Source organism: Balaenoptera borealis (assembly GCF_965194805.1).
Source record: "Balaenoptera borealis genome assembly, chromosome: 1".
Classification (NCBI taxonomy): Eukaryota; Metazoa; Chordata; class Mammalia; order Artiodactyla; family Balaenopteridae; genus Balaenoptera; species Balaenoptera borealis.
The window spans coordinates 96,511,523-96,522,842 of record NC_138860.1 but is presented as its reverse complement, the minus strand read 5'-3'; the positions used below and the strand labels follow the sequence as shown (position 1 = coordinate 96,522,842).

Here is an 11,320-nt window from a genome sequence, read left to right as displayed (position 1 = left end):
CTTGATTCCAGGGGAAATGAAAACTTTCTCTGTAGGAGAACCTCTCTGGACTAAAGCCACCTTAAATAGTCCACCTGAGGTCATATTCGGTTATTTCCCTATCCAAATAAGGCCCGGAGTGGCATTTTGCTGCTCCTTTGAAGGGGTGAGGGGAGGAAGGCGTGGGTGCATTTCTGGCTCTGTTTGCCACCAGCTAGCTAATGTTTGGTTTCCTTATCTTTGGAGAGTATAATGGGTGCTGGTGCCAGCTTGGAGGCTACCTGATCTCAATCAGACTCTAAAGTCATTAACAAAGCTATCAGGAGGTAGGTCTCCACGTGAGCCTGCAGCCAGAGCTTTAGGAAGAGGGCCTGGGGAGGAGGACAAACAGACTCAACCTTGGGTTACTGGGTAACCTAAGATGAACATCTTTAGTAGAGCCCCCAAATCTGCATCATCAGGGCTTATTGCTCTAACTGTGCCCCAAGAAGCAATCCCTTCCAGGTACCTGACCACACACAGGTCAGATTTTCCTTGTCTTCTGAGTCCCCCTGAGACCCAGGAGTTTCCCTAGGGTAAGGAGATGTGGATCCAGCAACTTGAGGAAGCTTCTGTTTTTAATGTTTTTCTAGAGTTGGAGGTGGGAGGAGGGATTGAGAAGGAGCAGCAGGGATCTCAGCCCCTGGAAACTTGGATTAATCACCTGACATCTGGGTATTCGTTTGCAGGAATCAAGGTTTCTCGTAGGGTAAGTGGTCAAAATGACCCCTGATGGCAATTTCCCCCTGAATAGATTTTTGAGGACTTCATTCAACTTGTAGAATCAAGTACATTATTGTGTTTAGATTAGGACCTTGGATTTTGGAAGCTGACCGGCTACTTGGTCAAGTCACTTAACTTCATTAAAGTCTCAATTCTTCATATTTACAAAATAATAGTACTTATTTCCAAGTAAATCATGGATTAAGTGAGAGATAAAGCACTTAAAGTGTTAGCTTTTATTATAATTTCTTCTTTTTTTACCCCGCTTAATCACATTCATTTCCATGATACCATCGCAAGCCCCATAAAGGCATAGGAGCTGTGGCTTTCTTCCCTTCTCTCCTCCAATCCTAAAGTCTACTACAGTGCTTTTCAGTGAGATAAAATCTAAATAAGCATCTTCTATTAGCCAAACAAAAGACACAGTCCTTGCCCTTAAGGAGTAACACAGTCTCTTAGAGGGAAACAGAGGAGTCAACAAATAAATGTAATCAAGTATCCTAGGCGCCCTGACAAATGTCTAAATGGGCAAAGAGCAACGAAGCAGAGCATGTTTACTTTCAGCTTGGAGACTTAAGAGATAAGAAAAGGGTTCAGAAGCTTCCGGGTTGGTGAATGCGTGGAGATTTGGGGAGAGTAACACCCTTGGAGAGAGTATGGAAGCACCTTGCCCTTTCCCCACACCTTGCCATATGCATCTCTTCCATCTGGCTGTTAATAAACTGGGCTCTCTCTCCTTTATAAGCACCTGATTGGCCCCAGAGTCTTGGCCATTCACGTGCCTGGGCTCTGGCAGAAGCCACAGACAGTCCGAGTGAGCCGGGGCAAACTAAGGACTTATGCTCACTGCACAAACCGCCACCACCACAACTGTGTTTGTGAACCCATTACACTTTTTATTATCAACCTGCACTGATCAAGAATGAAATCAAGCTGGCCAGGACTTTCAGGGACAAGCTTATGCACCAGTATCTGTTGCAGCCCTGTGGAAAGGAGGGTCTAAGTCCAATCCCCTCTCTTTAACAAAAATAAAGGAAGGTATTGGAGTGTCCAACCAGCCACATCAGAACTCCTAGAGAGGTTGATTGAGTGGAACTCAACAGACATGTGAACAACTATCAAAAGCAAGAAGGCACAGAACCACTATTGAAAATTAAGAAATGGAACCAATTTTGTCTAGCAGGCAAAATGACTCCAGTACCCAGATAAAATAAAGCTGAGGAGGATGCATGCTAAAAAAAAAAAAAAAAAAAAAAAAAAGGAGAGAAAAAGAAAGAAAAAAAGGAAAAAGCATTCAGCAAGGATGTGTTTGAACTGAGTTTTGAGAAAAGAGAATAGGTCGGGTGTCCAAGGATATGCTTCTAAGCGTCTAAGTGTGGACTTGTGTATGGATGTGGGATGGAAGGGGTGGGATGGAAGGGAAAGGATGGAGGGCATGGGTCAGCCACCAAGTGGAGGGAGATCCCTATGCAGAAACAGGCGACAGCCTGGCTTGTTCAGGGATCTGGAAGAGGTTTGGAGTTGCCAGAGTGTGTAATGGGGGAAAGGGAGGGTTGGTAGAGCATGAAATAAGGTTACATAACTAGGTCAAGGCCAAATCACAGCTCATCTTGTAAGTCATGCTTAGAGGTTTGGACTTGACCAAGGAGCAATGAACAGCCAATAAAAGCAAGTGGCATAATCAGTTGTCTGTATAAGAGTGTTTGTTTTAGTGAAACTTTTTTCTTTAGTTGCAAAAATAATTTCTTTTCAATGGGAAAAAAATTAGAGAACATGAGAAAAAAAAAATCACTTATAATCTGACTACCCATACACAGCTCTTAATGTTCTAGAGAGTGTCTTCCAGAAGAAAATAACAGGGAAAGGGAGCTAACATGTACTGAGTACCTACTGTGTGCCAGGTGCTTTCTGGAAGTTATCTCATGTAATGTAATACTAAGGTTCCCTGCTCCATGCTGGCTAGAGATAGAGGGTTGTAAGAAGGGCCACTGAGGAACTGGCTCAGCCATGCATGACTAGGTTACCTAAGATGAACATCTTTACTGAAGTGCCCACCTAATATCTGCATCACCAGAGCCCAAAGTACACACTGTACTGCATTGGGCAGACGAGATGGGGCATGAGAGGGTAGGAGGAGAAGCAACTTTGGGAAGAGGAGATGAGGAGAATAAGTTCTCTTTGAGATGTCTGTGAGACCCACAGGAGAGAAATCTGGGCTGGAACCAAGCATTTTGGTAATCGATGCTTAAATGGGAACTAAAGCCTTGAGAATAGATGAACATGTGCCAGGGAGAGAGAAGAGAGAAGACCAAGAACAGAGGCCTGGGGAATGACAAAATTTAAGAGGCAGAGCAAACGAGACCCCACTAGGGTTTGTGAAAGAAGGTCAAAGAAGAACAGGAAAGAAAAACGTCCTGGAATTTATAGAGCATCTAATGTCACAGAGGCCAAGTAAGGTGGGCAGTGGAAAGATGACACAGGCTTTAGCCATTTATCAGCAGGAACTTGGCCAGAGCATCTCATGAAGGGGGTGGGGGAGCCTGAGTGCAGCAGGTGGAAGAATGAGTGGAAAGGGACCATGAGTGCAGATTATGCTTTTGGAGAGCTTGACTGTGAAGGGAGAGGACTTTTTGTTGGATTGATTTGTTTTGTTTTGAAAGACTGGAGAATAGAGCATATTTTTATGAGAGAAAGGTGCCAATAGAGGCTGAATACAGATCCTGGAGAGGAGGGATAGCCAAGGAAGCAAAGTTCTAGAGCAGTTTTCCTCAACCAAGAGCAGTCAATGTCTGGAGACATTTGGGGTTGTCACGTCCAGGTTGGGGAGTTGATACCAGCTTCTAGTTCATAGAGGCTAGGGTTGCTGCTCAACATCCCACAATGTACAGGACAACCCCCCATAAAACAAAGAATTATCTGGTCCAAATCTCAATAGTGTCAAAGTTGAGAAACCCTATTCTTTTGTTGTTGTTGTTTATCTATTTATTTATTTATTTATGGCGGCGTTGGGTCTTCGTTGCTGCTCACGGGCTTTCTCTAGTCGTGGCCAGCGGGGACTACTCTTCGTTGCGGTGCGCGGGCTTCTCATTGCAGTGGCTTCTCTTGTTGCAGAGCACGGGCTCTAGGCGTGAGGGCTTCAGTAGTTGTGGCTCACAGGCTTAGTTGCTCTGTGGCACGGGGGATCTTCCCTGACCAGGGCTCGAACCCGTGTCACCTGCATTGGCAGTCAGGTTCTTAACCACTGCACCACCAGGGAAGTCCAAGAAACCCTATTCTAAAAGGAGAAAAAACATATTAAGAACACAAGCAGTAGGACAAGCTGCCATCTGATATCATCAAATAAATATTTATTGAATAAATAAATGAATTAAAAATTCCATCTGGAAGCCCTATAACTTAAACAGGGCATGAAGAATTTGAATACTATGTATCTCTGTGGACTCAGAGATAAGATACAGGCTCATACTCTAAGTTTTGAGTAAAATGATGCTGCCTAGAGAACCAAGGAAGGCTTAGAAGATGGGCATGGCAGAAGGACATTGACATTTATTGTCTGCTGTATGCCAAGCACTGTATATAGTTTTATGACTTAATATTTACTACACTCCAGTGAGTGAGGTAATAACTCCATTAACTACGGAGGAAACAGACTCACAGAGCTCAAGTTAACTTGTCCAAGGTTACCACTCTAGTAAAAAAGGGTACCAAGATTTAAACCCAGTTATGTCTCACTCTAAAGTCCAAGTTCTCTCCACCACGCTATGCTGTCTTCATGCTATAACCAAATCAAGTGACATCTTAGCCTTCAAGGATGAGCAGGACTTCAACAAAGAGAGGAGAAGAGAAGAATAGGAGCATTCCAGGTGTTGCGGAGCATGTGTAAAGGGCCTGTGGTGTGAAACAGCCTAGATGGTGAGGCCATGTGACTGAAATAAATGGAACACAGCCAGGGCAAGGGTGAAAACTGGCACAAGGGGTAGATGACTAGTGTGGCCACCACACAGCTAAGTCATTTTCAGAAGTAGGCAGTTCTTAATTTTAGTCTTTCCTGATGCTATTCAACCAGCTAGAGACTCCTCATTCTCTGTTTTACATGGTTTTCCTTTTTCCCAGTACTAAATTTTCCTTATTCCAAGCACAGAGGTATCTATATATTGGTTTAGTGTTTAGTAAATCTTTTCGTTTTCTGTGACAGCAAAAATGAACTATGCAACTTACAAATCCCTTGACTAGACACTCATTTTACAAGGAAAAATGATTTATAGATTAACTGGGGGAATTTTAGCACCTGTTAAACAGCAGTGGGTACACAATTGCCCAGAACGTAAAACCAAGGCTGTCAGGGAGCACCTCCATCTTGTTAACTGTAATGCCAGATAAATGTCATCCTCTGCTCAGGCTTTTTAATAGTTTCTTAAAAAATAAAAATAAGTACTCAGTTGTACTTCCTAAGGCATTTCCTGTTTACAGGGTGTGTGTTCTAGCTGCTGTGTTAGAAAGTGTGACCTAAGGGCTTTCGGATCAAATTATCCTTTGAAGCTACTAGATGCCAAGCTAGGGGATTACTCCCACCCAGGCCAGAGCCTGGTCTACTGGCCCCAATCCCAGCAGTGCTGGGTTCCTGGCTCCTACAGTCATATAGTCCTGTAATGACGGCAAGGGGATTAAGGGTGCCTGGAGGTCTGGAGTTTACTCTGTCTTCATGGAATGTATCATTTAATTGGAAAGGCAGGAAAAAAATGATATTCACAAAGTATTTTTCAGAGATTCCTGTGTTTCCCAGTCACAGAGAAGAGGTTTCGAGGCACAGGTCACTGCTGGTCCTCTAAACTCTCCCTCTCTCACCCACCCCCAATGTCTTTCCCTGCTCTGGAAAAGGGCAAAAGGGCAGTTTTTGTCCCAGGCTGCTGAACACATGCCCAATTATTCTCTGGGACAATGAGTCCACTGGTGATAGGTAAATGTACATGCTTACAAACAGAAAAAAATGGTGATAGGTAAATGTACATGCTTACAAAAAGAAAAAAAAATCCCTCTTTAAATAGTCAATTTAAACACATTTTTTACTTTTAGGCCACTAATTCACTAATTACCATTTCAGTAAAAAATACCTAGCCAGCCTGAAAGAAGTGAATCTCATTTCACACAGAAAGAGGTGAATTCATAAAGATGTTCATTGCAGCATTATTTACAATTGCAAAAACCTGAAAACACCCTAAATCTATAATCACAGAATAGGTTTAAAAAAAAATGTATGATATATTCACAGTGAGATATTATACAACTATTAATAATTATACTTAAGAGTGTACATAACATAAGAAAATGCTTATATAATAATGTTGAATAAGCAGTTGTTTACACAACTGGTATTTTAACTGAGAAAAACATGCATAGAGAAAGGATCGGGAAGCTTGGTCCAGTGCTTTGGATCCACTTCCATCCGTTCCTTTTTATTTTTTTTTTAAATTTTTTTGATTTTTTTTAATTTATTCATTGGCCTTACGGCATGCGGGATCTTAGTTCCCCAACCAGGGATCAAACCCATACCCCTGCACTGAAAGCACAGAGTCTTAACTACTGGACCTCCAGGGACGTTCCCACTTCCATCAGTTCTTCTAGTTGCTTGTTCAGACCCCAGCAGTCAAAGTGGTAAAGCAGATGGAGAGAAAGTATGCTTTTCAGGAAGCCATCAACATGCAGGAGATAAACTCAGTGTAGTTGACTTCTTAGCCACATGGTGTGAGCCTTGCAAACTGATCAAGCTTTCCTTTCATTCCCTCTGTAAAAAGTAATCCAATGTCGTGTCCCTTGAACTTGACATAGATGTGGATGACTGTCAGATGTCGCTTCAGAGTGTGAAGTCAAATGCATGCCCACCTTCCAGTTGTTTAAAAGGGACCAAAGGTGGGTGAATTTTCTGGAGCTGATAAGGAAAAACTTGAAGCCACCATTAATGAATTAATCTAATCCTGTTTTCTAAAAATATAACCAGCCATTGGTTGCTTACAACTTGTAAGGGTTTTATTTACAAAAAAGAAAGATCAGAGGATGAATAGCAAGATACACTATGGATTGATTTTACTATGAAAAAAGGGCAAATCTTTCCTACATCGGAAACTCTTAAATATGAAAGGAGCCTCAAAGAGGGGAGGAGAGAGGAATAGGGTCTCTCCTACTGTCTCTGCATCCTCCTAATGCCTTTAGAGCGACTCATTTATAAATAGGGAATAATTTATAACTGACTAGTGTGACTGGTGACCAGAATGCCATTATTTAGTAAGAATAGAAACAGTAGCAGCTATTATAACCAAAACAAACAAACAAAAATTTTTTTTGAGAATCTTATTTGGTTAAAGTACTCCAACTGCTGGCCATAAAATTCTCACCATAAGAGTCTGCAGTTGTCCACTGCAAAACTAGAAAGTTAAGTAACTTTCATCTTTATTTTCACACTCTGTACTATATTTTCTTACCAATATTAGGAACTGTGGATGGTAAACAACGAGCTGGCTTCTCTGACAGCATGGAGCTGAAGGAAGGGGAAGGAAGTGATAACTCTCTAGTTACTCCACGGTACTTTCATCAGTTGGGCAGGATGGATACCACCACTGTTCTTGGTTTAATTGTGCCTTTCAAGTTTGGACACCTGCTTTCCTTAACTATCCCAGCTCCAGGGGAGGGCTAGCAGTAAGCAACTTGGTTTTTTAGGTACTGAAAAAATATGTCACATCAAATAATAGATTGCTATCTAAATCTACTTTAAAACTACATTATATGTCTTGAAATTTTCTTGACAAAAAGAAAAAGGGACACTGAGATTGTGTGCTCTATAAAATAGTTAAACCATAAAACCAACAAGGCCAGTGATTAAGGGGATTAAATTGATACAGATGATGGGCATAAATTAGAAGCGTGTTGTCAAAGATTAGTAGTTATTAAACCTGTTTATCCTCGTTCCAAAAGGGAAAAAAAAATAAAGGAATCATAGGGTTTTTAATGGAGATCTGGGCCATTAAGCCATTATGTAATTTTTATCTTTTCTTGCTCCTTTGCCAGAAGACTCAATAATATCCCCTGTAGTAAATAAATTTCCTCTGCCTCTAACAAGCTGTGTGGTGCAATCCTGGGCCAGCTACTTACCTCTTGAGACTCAGTTTCCTCATTTGGAAAGGAGGGAATTGGTTCTTATAGGTCTGACATTCTATTTCTCTAAAACAAAATGTTTAGATAGTTCTAGGACATCTATCCTAAGACACATTTAATTTAAGACACATCATCATTTTGAGTTTCACTAAGAAAAAAAAAATATTGCCAGCTAAACTCTGACACAATGCCTTAATCATAACCTTTGACCAGGAATCTGTCACACCAGGCTCTCATGACTTTGAAATATGGAACAATTCTCCCTGCCTTCAATTGTATTGCTTGGCTTATTCTAAGCAATTCTTTTGTGTATATACCAGTAACAAAACATAACACAATTTTATTTGCTTGTGGGTATTTTTTCTTTCACGGGTCCCATAAAACACTTGGTTCTTGTTTTTTGCAATAACATATGGAATTGTGGTAATTTCTCCAATGATAAATATCTGCTTCACTAATGTCAGATTCATGTCCCACTATTTTCGTGCCTTCTGCGAATACAATCACTTTTCATTTCAATGCCAAATGAAAGTGTAATTTTTTGTAATTTAAACGGCAACCAAGCTCAACATGTTATTACCAACAGTGTACTTAACTCAACCGAAGTACTGACAACATGAACAGCTATGAGTAAGTTTGAGCCTGGGCAGACCATGACAACTACATCATGGCTACAGCCTGGCTGACATCAGTGTAAGAAGTATCCCAATTGATTTCAGAGATATTAAAAAATTGGGAGGAGGGCGGGAAAAGTGTTTTTCAGAACTGATGAATTGAGATATGTCCTGTTCACCCCAGTGATGGGGATCTGGAACAGAGTAAATGTTCAATAAATATTGTTTGGTTGTTGAGAGATTGGAATGAAAGGAGGAATGAACAAACAAGTATCTAATTGGGAATGCTGCAAAGGCACCTCACTTACTGCCTTCTCTCAGATTGTTTTTTATTTGGTGGCAAACTACCACCACTGTATTATTCTCTGTACTTAAAATATATTTGCTTGAAATACATCATTAAAAGAGCTATATACTGGGCTTCCCTGGTGGCGCAGTGGTTGAGAATCCACCTGCCAAAGCAGGGGACACGGGTTCGAGCCCTGGTTCAGGAAGATCTCACATGCCATGGAGCAACTAAGCCCATGCGCCACAACTACTGAGCCTGTGCTCTAGAGCCCGTGAGCCACAACTACTGAGCCCATGTGCTACAACTACTGAAGCCCGTGCACCTAGATCCCATGCTCCATAACAAAAGAAGCCACTGCAACGAGAAGCTTGCACACCGCGACAAAGAGTAGCCCCTGCTCGCCGCAACTAGAGAAAGCCCACACGCAGCAACGAAGACCCAACGTGGCCAAAAATAAATAAAATAAATAAATTTATTTTTTTAAAAAAGTTATATACTACCTTTAAGGAGTTGAAACCTTGTTACCATGTTAAATAAACAAATACTCAATATCAAGCCAAATATGATAATTTATAGTAATTTTTGCTCTGAATCACCAGAGCTGGCTGGTATCATGAATCTCCCAACCTTCACCTAGGACTTGGAATCTGGTTCACATTCTTTTTTTTTCCCCTACCACCTCTATCAAACTGTGAAACTCTAATGTTCACGTGGAAGACTCGTGTCACGTGATCTTACATGCCCTTGACTCCTCAATACTCAATACCAGTGGCCTTGCCTTCCTATCCTCTCCAGCAGCCTCCTCCCAGCCCTCTTCTTCCTGATCCGTGTATTTCAACCATTCTATAACATTCTACCTATTCTATTCAATCTGTCATTCTTCTCAACAGCTCTTTCACCCTTCCTTTGTTTTTCCCAAACCCTCAAGATCTTCACTTTCAGCAAATCATCTTACTTTCCATCCTATGAGAAAATTAAAAGCCATCAGGTTGGAACTCCCTGAGCTCCCTCCCCAGAACCTAAAAACTAAAAACATTTATTCTACCCTTTCCTCCTTCTCTCCTGTTTCAGGGTGACTCCTTCTCTAGTTCAAGGCTAATCCCTCCATCTGGTCTCTGCCTCCCCCTCAGGAAACTCTTACTCTGTTAATCATCACTTTCATCTCATTTATTCTAAGCTTCCCCTTCACTTCATCTTTCCTGACAGCATATAAATATTTTAATCTCTTCTCTCTTAAAAAACAACTTTTACTCGTCCACACACTCCTCTTTCCTAGCTCTAGCCTTTTCTCTTTCCTTCAAAGCCAAGTTTGTAAAGTCTACCTATTATTGTTGTCTGCGCTTTCATCTCCTAGTCACTTGAAAGTCTACTGCAATCTGCAATCTGAGAAACATCCTTCCTATACCAATAAAATTGTTCTCTAAGCTTACCAGTGACTGCCATGTGGCCAACGGTATCTCACCTTACCTCTCTGCAGACATTAATACTATGGAATCTCCTTCCTTGACATTTCTTCCCCTTTGGTTTTTATGACACCATTCTCTCCTCCTTTTTCATATTTTCTCTGTTTTATTCTTTGATCAGACAGCAGAAGTCTCTGTCTTTAGCCTCTTGCTCTTCCGATCTACTGACGAAATCTCTTTGGTGGTCTTCTTTTTTTTTTTTTTTTTAAACATCTTTATTGAAGTATAATTGCCTTACAATGGTGTGTTAGCTTCTGCTTTATAACAAAGTGAATCAGTTATACATATACAATATGTTCCCATTTCTCTTCCCTCTTGCATCTCCCTCCCTCCCACCCTCCCCATCCCACCCCTCTAGGTGGTCACAAAGCACCGAGCTGATCTCCCTGTGCTATGCGGCTGCTTCCCACTAGCTATCTATTTTACATTTGGTAGTGTATATATGTCCATGACACTCTCTTACCCTGTCACATCTCACCCCACCCCCTCCCCATATCCTCAAGTCCATTCTCTAGTAGGTCTGTGTCTTTATTCCCGTCTTGCCACTAGGTTCTTCATGGCCTTTTTTTTTTTTTTTCCTTAGATTCCGTATATATGTGTTAGCATACTGTATTTGTTTTTCTCTTTCTGACTTACTTCACTCTGTATGACAGACTCTAACTCCATCCACCTCATTACAAATACCTCCATTTCATTTCTTTTTATGGCTGAGTAATATTCCATTGTATATATGTGCCACATCTTCTTTATCCATTCATCTGTCGATGGACATTTAGGTTGCTTCCATGTCCTGGCTATTGTAAATAGAGCTGCAATGAACATTTTGGTACATGACTCTTTTTGACCTATGGTTTTCTCAGGGTATATGCCCAGTAGTGGGATTGCTGGGTCGTATGGTAGTTCTATTTGTAGTTTTTTAAGGAACCTCCATACTGTTCTCCATAGTGGCTGTATCAATTTACATTCCCACCAACAGTGCAAGAGTGTTCCCTTTCCTCCACACCCTCTCCAGCATTTATTGTTTCTAGCTTTTTTGATGATGGCCATTCTGACCGGTGTGAGATGAT

General features: G+C 41.3%; 1 pseudogene across 1 annotated transcript; it reads left to right on the top strand.

Moving 5' to 3' along the window:
- The first annotated feature begins 562 nt into the window (after positions 1-562).
- LOC309608856 (thioredoxin pseudogene) lies at positions 563-10,755 on the top strand (annotated as a pseudogene). Its single transcript has 2 exons — positions 563-727; positions 6,376-10,755. The product of its transcript is annotated as a thioredoxin pseudogene (transcript).
- The last annotated feature ends 565 nt before the right edge of the window (positions 10,756-11,320 follow it).